The sequence below is a fragment of the Suricata suricatta genome, chromosome 1, assembly GCF_006229205.1.
Source record: "Suricata suricatta isolate VVHF042 chromosome 1, meerkat_22Aug2017_6uvM2_HiC, whole genome shotgun sequence".
Taxonomy (NCBI): Eukaryota; Metazoa; Chordata; class Mammalia; order Carnivora; family Herpestidae; genus Suricata; species Suricata suricatta.
Genome location: NC_043700.1, coordinates 40321085 through 40335291, shown reverse-complemented (window position 1 = coordinate 40335291; position 14207 = coordinate 40321085).

Below are 14207 nucleotides of genomic sequence, written 5' to 3'. Positions count from 1 at the left end.
CTCAAATCTGCTTTCTTCTAACATCTCCACACCTCTTCTCCTTGCTGCAACAATGAAGTTGTACTTGTTCTAGAAGTCAGGCTTCTGAGCATGCTTCCTTTGTTAGCCCATTCATCCTAAGTAGCTTCTGTAGGGTCAGAGAAGAGGTTATTTCTTTCTATAAAATTATAACCTCATGCGGTGGTCACAGGAGCAGCTTTACAGAGCACTGGGCAGTGATGCTTTTGCCTTGATGCAGCAGAGAAACTCTAGATTTACTGTAAGCCCCAATACTACCCCTGTGCTCTGTACTTGTACCTTTTGGCTTTCTTCTTCCATGGGTGTCTGCTATGCCATGATTCTCTTAACAATGCTTATTTGGTAGAGAGAGAAACAAATAATCCCCCAAACCAACTACTCCTTCCCTCAGATTATCCTGAGCAGTTCTTGCTTGTGATGACCCATCCTTAAGGGAGACTTGACTTTATCACCTATCAAAGTGAGCAATAGCTAGAAAGAGAAGCTGTCAGGTCTAAAATGCCATCTTTCTTTCAGAAAGAAGGAAATCTGTGAAATGCCGGAGACAATAGTGGTGAATGGTTCAGATGTGACTTGTACAGTTCCTGCCTTGTTGAAAAGAAAAGAGAAAGCCATGTCATAAAGCTCCCCAGAAGACAGCCATCACACCAAGATTCAGGTGTCTCTGGGAGAATACTTCGCTGCATCTCCTCCTTTTTTTCCCTGTAATTTCTAAACAGGTTCTATCTGCTGTATATATTTTTTCTTCCCAGGTACACCTCTGTGAATAAGCCATGAATTAATATAATATTCTGCTCAAGGCCCATTAAGCATGGGCAGGGAGTCTTGCCTTCAAAGGGGCACAGGGCGAGGAATGAAACTCAAATGTTCTGCTAACCTACCTATCTCCCTGCCTACCCCTGCAGTCCCACTTCAGACTCTGGGGCAGGAAAGCAATGTAACAGGGAGAGAACCTAAAAAGATCCATATGGGCATTCCAGAAAGTAGAGTAAAGGCTCAGATGGATGCACACAAGGATGGGGGAAACTCCATTTCTTTAAGGCTCACTGTGCTATAATCAATGAAAACATTTCCAGGCTGATGAACCTATCTGTCCTTCTGAAAAGACTAGGTTACTTATTCATTATCCTTGACCCTACCATGCAACATGGGACAGTTGCTGACAGAGCCTAGAGCTATTTCCCTGGTGCTTTTTGCTGGGTGACCAGTCACAAGCAAGAAAACGAAAGATGTAATAAACACCTGCTATAACCCAGACATCATGCTAAGCATTTTCACATATGCTGACACATTTTATCCCCTACTCTGTAAGAAGCAAGATGTTATTAAATCTTACAGATAAGGAAACTGAGGCTCAGAAATGTTGAATAGCTTAATACAGGACTGAGCTCTGATTGATTTGAGTTTTATTACACAATACCCTAGATTAAACCATGAAGTGTTTTCACCATGTACGTTAATCCCATTATGAGAAATTCTGGAGAATTACCTTGATTCTTCTTTTGACTTTGATAGAACCTCACATTGTTTTAAATAAGTAGGTCTTGAATTGTTTTATGATTACTAGCACTTGGTTCCTATAATTGGTTTTAGGAGTTATAGGATGATTTCCTGCAGAATCAGTGACAATCTTTGGATGATTCATGGAGAAGGTGCCAAAAATTCTGGCCTGATAGGAAGAGTGGACCTAAACCTTGCTTATGGTTCAGTTGAGTTGAATTGTATTAGGCACCTGTTATGGGTTAGTCCTCTATTAGGCACTGAGGGAGAGCAAAGTGAAGACATTCTCTTTCTTTAAGCAATTTTATACGTTGCTTGAAAAGACACAGGGTACAGTTGCACAACTAAGTGTAATGATGCAGGCAAGTTATAACAAAGGCTCCAATGAGCTGTGGAGACAATAAGAACTTCAGGAGGTCAGAGGCCAGAGGTGAGAGATGGAGCAGCTACAGTATTTGGGCAATATTCAGTGTGGGAGGAAAGCTTGATCTGGACTTAGAAGAGTATAGTATTTGGGAAGAAATAGAGAACTTTTATTTTTTATTTTATTTTTATTTTTTTTTTTGGCTTAAAACAACAGGAATTTATTCTCACAGTTCTTGTGGCCAGAAGTCCAAAATTAATATCACTGGGACAGGGGTATCTGGGTGGCTCAGTCAGTTAAGCGTCTGACTTTGGCTCAGGTCATGATCTCACAGTTCGTGGGTTTGAGCACTGTGTTGGGCTCTGTGAGAACTTTTAAATGGGAGGAAGAGGAGGAAGTACATAAGTGTGGAGGTAAGAATGCTAACAGATGATGATGAGGTGCCCATATTGACTGGAGGCATATAGAAAACAGTTGAAGATTTGATAAGAAAGACAACTGAGACTTGAATACTAACCTAGATGGTGAACCTTATTCCAATGACCATGAAAAGCCATGGTAGATTCTTGAACAAGAAAAGGAGTTTTTTGAAACTGAATCTAGGAGTGGCATTCAAGGGGAAGGAGTGGAGCAAATCTTGCAGGAAGAGATACCATTTGGGATGCTTTTGCCATGATTAAGGTGAAAGGTGAAGGTGGGAGAACAAAGCAAGAGTGGAGTGGGGCCCAATTCAGGAGACAGTGCCTGAGTATGCATGGAGGACAACGGGGGCTGAGGAAGGTTGCAAGGATGACTCCACGGTTTAAACCCTGTATGGAATCAAGTTGTCATTCTCATTTTGGAACAGGCTTCAGGTGAAGGACTTTCCTGTTTGGGATGAAGCAGTGACCCTGAAGTCCAGAAGCCTTGGGCTAAAGTTTTATCTCTATGTTAGTTTTAGCCAAGTCTCCCTTGCCTGACTAACAGGCTTGGAGACTCTGAAAATGTGCTTTGAGTTCCCTTCTAGGAGCTGCATATAGAACTCTATGTGAAGAAGGGCAGGGTAATATTTATGTCTCTGTTCACCTCCTTGCCTTCATCTCTAGCATGGATTTCTCTCGAAAAAGTTAGAGACTCCAGGAGCCCACTTCCATATGCAAGAACTAGTACATTATTCCATGCCATCATGGGCCTGCTGAGCAGTTGTGCTTGTAGACATTGAAGTTAACTAATATTCAGAGGGTATACAGAGCTGGGTGTGTGAAGCCTTATTTAGCTGTGTGGTTGGGTCATGGTGCCCGCCCCTGAGGATGTTAAATGGCAGCATTGTCAGGATAAGACAATGAAACTGTCCCACTGCATTAACAGCCCATCAATCCCTACAGCCTCACACACAGCTTCCTCTCCCAGCCAGAGGCTCCTTGCAAAGCTGGTGTGTGGAGGCTGCAGCTGACTATGCAGGAGGGACAGCAGGATGTGCTTTTTCAGGCTTCTAGTGATCATAGGAATGATGAGACTGAAAAGTGCTAAAACCTTGGGCTTTGCCTTGTAACGGGATCTGGCATTACATATGTCATGAGCATAAATAAACAAACAACAAAAGTGACTCCAGGTAGAACCTAATTCCTGCAGCCTTGACAGCCTCTTTTGTCATCTTAATGACTACAGGGAAGCAATAGACAGGGTGGGTCTCAAACACAGATGGAGGTGATTGGCTAAAATCTCCTTAGTAAGATTTCAAGGCGACAATAAATGTCTGACCTGCTTAAACATAAATCCTCTATATTCTGAAGTAGAGCCTAAAATTTCCACTATCACACATCCATTGCTCTGAGGAATTTTATTTTTGGTCACCAGGTTATAAGTGATATCTTTCAAGTTCCTCCTATTGGAATAACATTAAGTCATGTAAAGTATCCTGTATATATATTTTATATATATCCTGTATATATATTATTAGTTAATATGTCACTTGATATCCACACTATGCCTTATACATACATGATAATTTTTAATATTAAAATATCCCAGGAGATATTAATACTAGTCCCAATTTATGAAAAAGGAAAGATAAAATTTGTTAAACAAGGTATTTTAATTTCTCAAATTGAAAAATACTGTTTGTGAATGTTAAAGATTCATAAATCAGATGGCTTTTATGATTGTTGTATATGTTACATATAATGTCATTTTTCTCCTATCTCAAATGGAAAATGGTTATTAAACAGGTACCACATAATACAATGTTAGCAAACTAGTCCACTGGCATTTGCTTGGGAGTGTGCATTTTGACAAGGTGTGTTAATAGAATGGAAAAAGAAGGAAAGGTTCAGAGTGTGGAATGCTGTGGAGAGCAGGTATCATCAGATCAGGGGCCAGAGTGCGTGATCCAGGCCAGCAGTTTGAGGGCTCTCTACCCGTTGAGAGTGGAGATGGAGAATGCACAAACGGGTCTAAGTTTACCAACCATAAACCCATACATGCTTTTGAGATTGGAGCCTTTACATATATTATGTAAGTATTTTGTGAAGCATTTATCCATCCTGTCTGTGATGCCAAGCCCTCCATTATCTGTGTATTAGTGTCTTTTACTGATTCCATGACACTAATGCCTATATCAACCTTTCTCAAGCACTTGTGGCTACCATGCACTTATAAAAGTGAACTTAATTTTTGCAATATCACCAGAAACTCAAGACAAAATTTGTCCATTTTCTATAGATTTTCCTTCTGTGACAAACCAACTGGTTTGTCAGTCACAATGGCTCAGAAGCAAGGGTTATGCTCAAAATTTGGTTGACGTGTATCAACATGAGATCTTTTGTCTCATGTCCCTCCTATCTGAGAATTGGGAGATTTGGCTTTTGTTTATTTGTTTATTTCTTTGTTTGTTGCCTTAACTGCCACTTCCAGACCATTCCTCTCTCCATTTTGTAAAGCCTTTTAAGGCTCAGACCAAATGACTGGATTAGTTTCTCCCTTTCCTTTTGTTTTTAATTAAAAACATTTTTAAATGTTTTTTATTTATTTTTGAGAGACAGAGAGAGACAGCACAAGCAGGGGAGGGTCAGAGAGAGAGGGAGACAGAATCTAAAGCAGGCTCCAGGCTCTGAGCTGTCAGCACAGAGCCAATGCGGGGCTTGAACCCATGAACTGTGGAATCATGACCTGAGCCGAAGATGGACGCTTAACCGACTGAGCCATCCAGGCACCCCTCTCCCTTTCCTTTAATAGTCACTCAAGGAGCTCCTTGTCATGCCACTTATTTAACACTCGACTCAGCATCATTTACTTTTCAATTCCTGCTTCTGTCCTAGAGTTTCCATCCATTAGATACCTGGTCTCTTGATTGTTTGAATTTCTCATGCCCAGTAACCTGTTCTACAACAGCTGAGCCACTTGCTCTATGATCACATGCTGGACCACATCATCACCAAATCATTGTCTCCCAAATCATGAACTTGAATGTTCATTTTTGCACTAAAAGCTGCTAATCCTCTACCTCAGTTACCCAGATAGTTTTTCTGCATGGGTATTCTGACCTAAAAACTCTCAATCCACTGAACTCCATTTCTGTCCATCAGCCCTGTCCTGTCTTCACTTGTCACTTTGTCCTGCTTAGTTTTCTATGGTATCAATTTAATCAACCTATTTTCAAATAACTTCAAATCAATTATTTGTTATTTTTTTATTTCACTTACCTTTAAAAACCTTCATCTGGAAAGAAATAGACCACTTTCTTTGTGCCCATGCCTGATCAGCTAAGCATAATAGGAGAAAATCATAGAAGTGGGTAGATTGATATTACTATTCATATTTTATATTTTAAATGTTATATTTTCTTTTATTTTATATTTGATATTATATTAATGTATTATATTTATTTTTGAGAGAGAAAGTAGGGGAGGGACAGAGGGAAAGGGAGAGAGAATCTTAAACAGGCTCCATGTTTAATGATTTCATGACTGGGAGATTATGACTTGAGCTTAAATCGAGTGTCAGACAGACACTTAACCAACTGAGCCACCCAGGTTCCCCTGATATTACTATTGACATCCTACTATCTTAGGTCAAGTTCCCTGGAAATCTCTGAGAGGGAGATTCATGTTCTCCAAGAGTCTAGCTGTTCTAATTTGCCCATATTTCCTCGTATATTTTATTATATGAGAGAGAATTATATATATAACTTTTCACTTTAACCTAATCTAATTTTACACACACACATACACACGTATATACACAAACATATATATGTGTGTGTGTATATATATGTATATATAATTGTCATTGATTTAGGCAGTATAGAAACATAATGTTCCTTGATAAGTGGCTTTGCATTCTTTTAAAGTATTATATCGAAGCTATATAACCTCACCTGTGCCCTTAAAAAACCATACTTTGTTCTATCAGCTTGGCAATTCCTGAAATATAATGAGTAATAGAATGAGTAAATGTCAAGGCCATATGTCCCTGCTTTCCTTCCTTTGTTATAAAGTGGATCTCCTGGTCTGATGGGATATTATGCAGGATCCCATGCTGAGAAACCTTTAGATAGTGTGCTGGTTAAGGCCTCTAGTCAAGAAAGTCAAGCCCATACCTGGAAAATATGTTAATACCATTAGGATAAATCTCTGCTGAAGATAAATCATTAAGATATATCTCTGTTCCTTCCAGTGTGAAGGAGTTCAATGTAACCCATTTGATACCAAGTGTTAGGCTGGTCTCCTCTAGGGACAATGCCATAATGGACACTCAGTGTTTGTCTCTGTTGTGAGCAGGTTAGATATTTTTAGCTTTAGAATTAAATTAGCCTTAGGGCACCTGGGTGACTCTGTCAGTTGAGCATCTGACTCTTGAATTCAGCTCAGGTCATGATCCTAAGGTTGTGGGATTGAGACTCTCTCTCTCTCTCTCTCTCTCTCTCTCTCTCACATACACACACACACACACACACACACACACAGAAAAAAAAGGAAAAGGAAAAAAATCATTGAATCAGCCTTGGTAAGTGAGGATCCATACTGTTGAGCTCATGCATTGCATCCCTCCCTATCACAAGGTTACTCCATTTATGAACCCATTATGCAAGCTGGGGAGCTGCTAACAAAGTCTAGCTTAATTCTTCACTGACAGGCTTAATTATTCTGGTACTCTCTGGAGGGTTTTAACATATAACATAAAAGTCTTCACAGCTTAGGCCACTCCCATAGGTCAGTTCATAAGCTTATTTTCCATTCTTTCTTGTCCCAAATACTCAGTCTGTTTTTTTTTATAAGCCTTTATCAATTGGCCAAGCCATTCATCACTATGCATGAGGCCATATATAGTCTTATATCAGACCACTTCTTTTATTATTTCTTAAATATGTTTATTTATTTTGAGAGAGAAAGAGCACACATGCACCATGTGTGAGTGGGGGAGGCGCCCAGAGAGAGAGAGAGAGAGAGAGAGAATCCCAAGCAGGTTCCCCATTGTCAGTGCAGAGCCCCATACAGGCCTTGATCTCATGACCATGAGATCATAACCTGAGCCAAAATGAAGAGGACACTTAAGAAATAAATAGTAGGACACTTAAATGACTGAGCCACCCAGGTGTCCCCAGGCCACTTTATTGTCACTCAAGGTAAACAACTAAGTGTGTCACATGAAACTCTTGCCTGCTGGTAAAATTTCATCTTGTTGCTACACACCAGACTAGCCTATCTATGACCAAATATTTTTGTTCTTTATTAGTGGATTATTTAGTAGTGTGAGTTGAAAGAGAGATGCCATAAGTGTGACCTGGAAAAGAGCTGCTAGTATGACAGTGGTGATCTACTGATTCCTGAAGCTTATTTCTTATGCCCTCCACCCTTGTCTGTACCTTACCTGGAGTACTTCAACCCCCCTGTGAATTGTTGCTAAACCTGCCTGAATTTATTACTTGGTTAATCTGACAGAACTCAGCTCATGAAGCAACTCTGGCTGTATGGCCACTTGATGTCCAATGGTTAAATGTTAAGTTTCTATCAGCATGCTTGTAGCTAGTTTTTAAACTACTATACCTGGCATGGCATTGCTACAGAATCCTAATGGTCTCTATTTTGATTTCTCTGTGAGGATCTGCTATAAACTCCACATGGAGTCTTTTCTCTCTGCAGACACCTCTAGTACCATAGGGTCTACCAGGTCTGTGGCACAAACTTTAAGGCTGCTTGCATGCCAGTCTGCTCTGCTGCAGGGCACTTTCCTGCTCTAGGCCCCATTCAAAGTGGGAAGCCTTTCATTTCAGCCATGAAATTAATTGGCACAGTATTACAAAATGTAACATATGCTTCCTTGAGCATCATAGGAGGCCTATTAAGTGTGTGCACTACCTTCTTATTGTTGGGATGTGGGTAAAACATGCCCTGTCTTGGCATGTCCCAGATGCTAGATCCCTAAAATTTGTGCTAATATGAGAAATTCCTTAATTTTCATAGCTGTCTGCAGTTCATATGTCTGCCTGGTTGCCACACTGAGCTTCTTAATCATTATGATGTTATGTCCATCTTGCCTTAGATGACTAAATGTCACCCTTGGCCTTTACTATTTCATGGCTCTGTCATCCCTATTGCTACCAGAGAATTCAGTTCCATAGCTTTTCCTCTCCTAAGTCCTAGGCTGCATAAGTCAGCCATGCTTGAACTTTTCAAGACCTTTAGTTCCCTTCTGTGTGAGCTCCAGGATACCATAAAGAAATACTTTTGACTGGATAGCTTAAACAGAAGTTAGTTTTTCATAGCTCTGGAAGCTAGAGGTCCAAGATCAAGGTTCTGGCCAACTTGGTTTCTGCTGAGAGACTCTTCCTGGCTTGCAGATGGCCTTCTTTTTTCATGTCCTCAGGTGGCCATTTCCCAGTGCATGTCCATAATGGCATGGGGGAGAGAGACAGAGAGTGCACACACTTTCTACTGTCTTTTTTTTTTTTTTTTTAAGATAAGGACATTCATCTTTTAGATTAGAGCCCCACTTTTTTTTTTTTTATCTCAGTTAACCTAAATTACCTCCAAAAGACCCTATCTCCAAATACAGTTACATCAGGGGTTAGGACTTCAATGTATAAATTTTGAAGGGACACAATAGCATAGTTCACAGCACCCTTTCACATGTGCATTCCTTACTGCTACTATAAATGAAATGAAGTGTCCTTTAGGCACTCCCATGGAACACAGCCAGCTGATGTCCTTTTCTGGCTTACATAGCATATGCATTGCAGCATGGCCACTTCTCTGAGCTTCTCCATCATCTTCCATGACACTTTTGGCATTTCTGCTTCACTCATTGTGGACCGTCCCTTTTTCCAATTTTCCAAGAGCATCCTTTTAGCATATTAGCATTTTTTCTCAAAAAAATTGCCAGGATGTTAAATCTTGTGTCCAGGAAAGGTGCTTCCCTATCAATAAACTCTCTTATCCAACTTTATATTCTGCTTCTTTTAATTAATTAATTAACTAATTAATTAATTAATTTTGAGAGAGAGAGACAGCATGAGCAGGGGAGGGGCAGAGAGGGAGGCACAGAATCTGAAGACAGTCTCCAGGCTCTGAGCTACCTGTCAACACAGAACCTGATGCAGGGCTCAAACCCAACAACCGTGAGATCATGACCTCAGCTGAAGCCGGAAGCCAGATGCTCAACCGACTGAGTCACCCAGGCACCCCTATATTCTGCTACTCTTGACTCAACTTTCAGAGACCAGTCTCATACACACTGCACCAACTTCTGCTATCATACATAGAGCAGATTCCACTACCCCTTTGACATATTGTCCCCTTTCTCCCTTTAGTAGGCCCAGCATTTCCTCAGTTGGCTTATAGTGAGATGTGACTTAACTATGGGCCTTTTACTAAATGGGTCTGGTGGGGTTATATGCAAAGGGTGGTGTGTGTTTGACATATAAGAGGCCTCTGTAATACTTTTATGTATTTATATATTTTGAAGTTTTTATTTAAATTCCAATTAGTTAACATACACTGTAATATTAGCTCCAGGTTTACAATACAGTGATTCAACACTTCCATACATCACCCGGTGCTCATGATGACAAGTGCACTCCTTAATCCCCATCACTTATTTAACCCATCCCCCCACATACTTCCCTTTTGGTAACCATCAGTTTGTTCTCTATAATTAAAAGTCTGCTTCTTACTTTCCCTCTCTTTTTTTCTTCTTTGTTCATTTGTTTGTTTCTTAAATTCTACATATGATTAAAACCATATATGGTATTTGTCTTTCGCTGGCTGAATTAACTCACTTAACATAGTACTCTCTAGCTCCATCCATGTCTTTGCAAATGGTAAGATTTCATTCTTTTCTATGGCAAGTAATAGTCCATTGTGTGTGTGTGTGTGTGTGTGTGTATATATATATATATATAATATATTATATATGTATTAATATATTATATATATATATATGACATCTTCTTTATCCATTCATCAATCTATGTACTCTTAGGCTGTTTCCATAATTTGGCTATAGTAGATAATGCTACTATAAACATTGAGGTACATGTATCAATTTACATTAGATTTTTGTATTCTGTGGGTAAATAACTAGTAGTGCAATGGCTGGATCATAGGGTAGTTCTATTTTAACTTTTTTCTTTTTTAAGGAATTGCATACTGTTTTCCAGAGTGGCTGCACCAGTCCTATCAAGAGTGCAAAAGAGTTCCCCTTTCTCCACGTCCTTGCCAGTACTTATTTCTTGTGTTGTTGATTTTAGCCATTCTGACAGGTGTGAGGTGATAGCTCTTTGTAGTTTTGATTTCCATTTTCCTTATAATTAGTGATGTTGAACATCTTTTTATGTGTCTGTTGGACACCTGTCTGTCTTCTTCGGAAAAATGCCTATTCATGTCTTCTGCCCATTTTTAAATTGGATTATTCATTTTTTGGATATTGAGTTGTATAAGGTCTTTATATGTTTTGGATACTAACCCTTTGTCATTTACAAACATTTTCTCCCATTCTGTAGGTTGCTTTTTAGTTTCATTGATTGTTTCCTTCACTATGCAAAAACTTTTGTTTTGATGTAGTTCCAAGAGTTTATTTTTGCTTCTGTTTCCCTTGCCTCAGGAGACAAATTAGAAAGAAGTTGATATGACTGATGTTAAACAAATTACTGCCTGTGTTCTCTTCTAAAATATATATCATTTTAGGTCTCTCATTTAGGACTTTGATTCTTTTTGAATTTATTTTTGTGTATGGCACAATAAAGTGGTCCATTTTCATTCTTTTGTGTGTTTCTGTCCAGTTTTCTCAACACCATTTGTTAAAGAGACATTCTTTTTCCATTGAATATTCTTTTCTGTTTTGTCAAAGATCAATTGATAATATAGTTGTGGGTCTGTTCTGGGATTTCTATTCTATTCTATGGATCTATGTGTCTATTTTTGTGCAAGTACCAAACTGTTTTGATTACTATAGCTTTGTAAGATAACTTGAAGTCCAGAATTGTGACACCTCCAATATTGCTCTTCTTTTTCAAGATTGTGCTGGCTATTAGGTTCCATACAAACTTTAGCACTGTTTGTTCTAACCCTGTGAAAAATACTGTTGGTATTTTGAAAGAGATTGCATTAAATGTGTAGATAGATTGCTCTGGGTAGAATGGACATTTTTAACAATATTTGTTCCTCCAATCCATGAGCATGGGATATCTTACCGTATCTTACAACACAAAGAAAGTCTTGTCTTCAATTTCTTTCATCAGTGTTTTATTTTTTTTTTGACATCAGCATATGAAGAAATTTTATTTGATTTATTTATTTTTTAACATCAGAGTATGAAGAATTTTTATTTTTTTATTTTTTTATGAGTCAAACAGCTTTATTTATAATAGCTAAAAACCAGGAATAGCACACAGGGGACAATCAATAGAAGAGAAAAACAAACTGTATGTTTATGAAATAAAATACTATTCTTTTTTAAAAATATAGTTTATTACCAAGTTGATTTCCATATAACACCCAGTTCTCTTCCCCGCAAGTGCCCCTCTCTATGATCATTACCTCCTTTTCTCTTCCCGCCTCCTTCTTCTGCCCTCAATTGGTGCTTAGTATTCAAAAGTCTCTCCTGATTTGCCTCACTTCCTCTCCCCAACTCTTTCCCCCACCTTTCCCAATCCCATTGTCTCCTATTAGGTTTCTCCTATTAGATATATGAGTGCAAACATATGGTATTCATCCTTCTCTGCCTGACTTATTTCACTCAGCATGACTCCCTCTAGGTCAATCCATTTTGCTACAAATGGCCAGATTTCATTTTTTCTCATTGCAATATAGTAGTATTCCATTGTATATATAAACCACATCTTCTTGATCCATTCATTAGTTGATGGACATTTAGACTCTTTGGCTATTGTTGAAAGTGCCGCTTGAATATGTGCCCCTATGCATCAGCACTTCTGTATCCTTTATGTAGATCCCCAGCAGTGCTATTGGTGGGTCATAAGGGAGTTCTATTGATAGTTTTTGAGAAACTGCCACACTGTTTTCCAGAGTGGTTGTACCAGTTTACATTCCCACCAACAGTGTAGGAGGGTGCCCGTCTTTCCACATCCTCACCAGCATCTAGTCTCTTAATTTGTTCATTTTAGCCACTTTGACTGGCATGAGGTGACATCTCAAAGTGGTTGTGATTTGTATTTCCCTGATGATGAGTGATGCTGAGCATCGTTTCATGTGCTTGTTGGCCATCTGGATGTCCTCTTTGGAGAAGTGTCTATTCAAACCTTTTGTCCATTTATTCACTGGATTGTTCATTTTTCGGGTATGGAGTATGGTGAGTTCCTTATAGATTTTGGATACTAGCCCTTTATCCTATATGCCATTTACCACTATCTTTTTCCATTCTGTTGGTTGCCTATTAGTTTTTTTTTTATTGTTTCCTTTGCCTTGTGGAAGATTTTTATCTTGATGAAGTCCCAAGCGTTCATTTTTGTTCTTGATTCCCTTGCCTTTGGGGATGTATCAAGGAGGAAATTGCTGCGATTGAGGTCAAGGAGTCTATTACCTGTTTTCTCTCTTAGGGTTTTGATGGTTTCCTGTCTCACATTCAGGTCCTTCAGCCATTTTGAGTTTATTTTTGTGAATGGCGTAAGAAAGTAGTATAGTTTCATTCTTCTGCATGTTGCTATCCAGTTCTTCCAGCACCATCTGCTAAAGAGGCTGTCTTTTTTCCACCGGATACTCTTTCCTGCTTTGTCAAAGATTAATTGGCCAGACACTTGTGGGTCCCGTTCTGGGCTCTCCATTCTATTCCATTGGTCTATGTGTCTGTTTTTGTGCCAGTACCATACTTGATGATGATGACAGCTTTGTAGTAGAGGCTCAAGTCTGGGATTGTGATGCCTCCCGTTTTGGTTTTCTTCTTCAATATTACTTTGACTGTTTGGGGTTTTTTTGTGGTTCCATACAAATTTTAAGATAATTTGTTCTAGTTTTGAGAAGAATGCTGGTGTGATTTTCATGGGGATTGCATTGAATGTGTACATTGCTTTGGGTAATAATGACATTTTCACAATGTTTATTCTTCCAATCCATGAGCATGGAATATTTCTCCATTTCTTTGTGACTTCTTCAATTTCTTTCATGAGCTTTCTATAGTTTTCATTATACAATTCTTTTACCTCTTTGGTTAGGTTTATTCCTAGGTATTTTATGTTTTTTCATACAATTGTGCATGGGATCAGTTTCCTGATTTCTTATTCTGTTTCATTTTTTGTGTATAAAAATGCAACCGATTTCTGTACATTGCTTTTATAGCCTGCGAATTTGCTGAATTCATGGATCAGTTCTAGAAGTCTTCTGGTGGAGTCTGTCAGGTTTTCCATGTAGAGTATCATGTCATCTTCAAAAAGTAAAAGCTTGACTTCATCTTTGCCAATTCTGATGCCTCTTATTTCCTTTTGTTGTCTGACTGCTGATGCTAAGACTTTCAGCACTATGTTAAATAACAGTGGTGAGTGGACATCCCTGTAGTATGCCTGATCTCAGGGGGAAAGCTCTCAGTTTTTCCCCATTGAGGATGATATTAGCTGTGGGCTTTTCATAGATTGCTTTAATAATGTTTAAGTATGTTCCCTCTATCTCGACTTTTTCGAGGGTTTTTATTAAAGAAGGGATGTTGTATTTTGTCAAATGCTTTTTCTGCATCTATCAACAGAATCATATGGTTTTTATCTTTTCTTTTGTTAATGTGATGGATTGTGAATATTGAACCAGCCCCGTAACACAGGAATGCATCCCACTTGATCATGATGGATAATTCTTTTTATGTGCTGTTGAATTTGATTTGCTAGTATCTTGTTGAGTATTTTTGC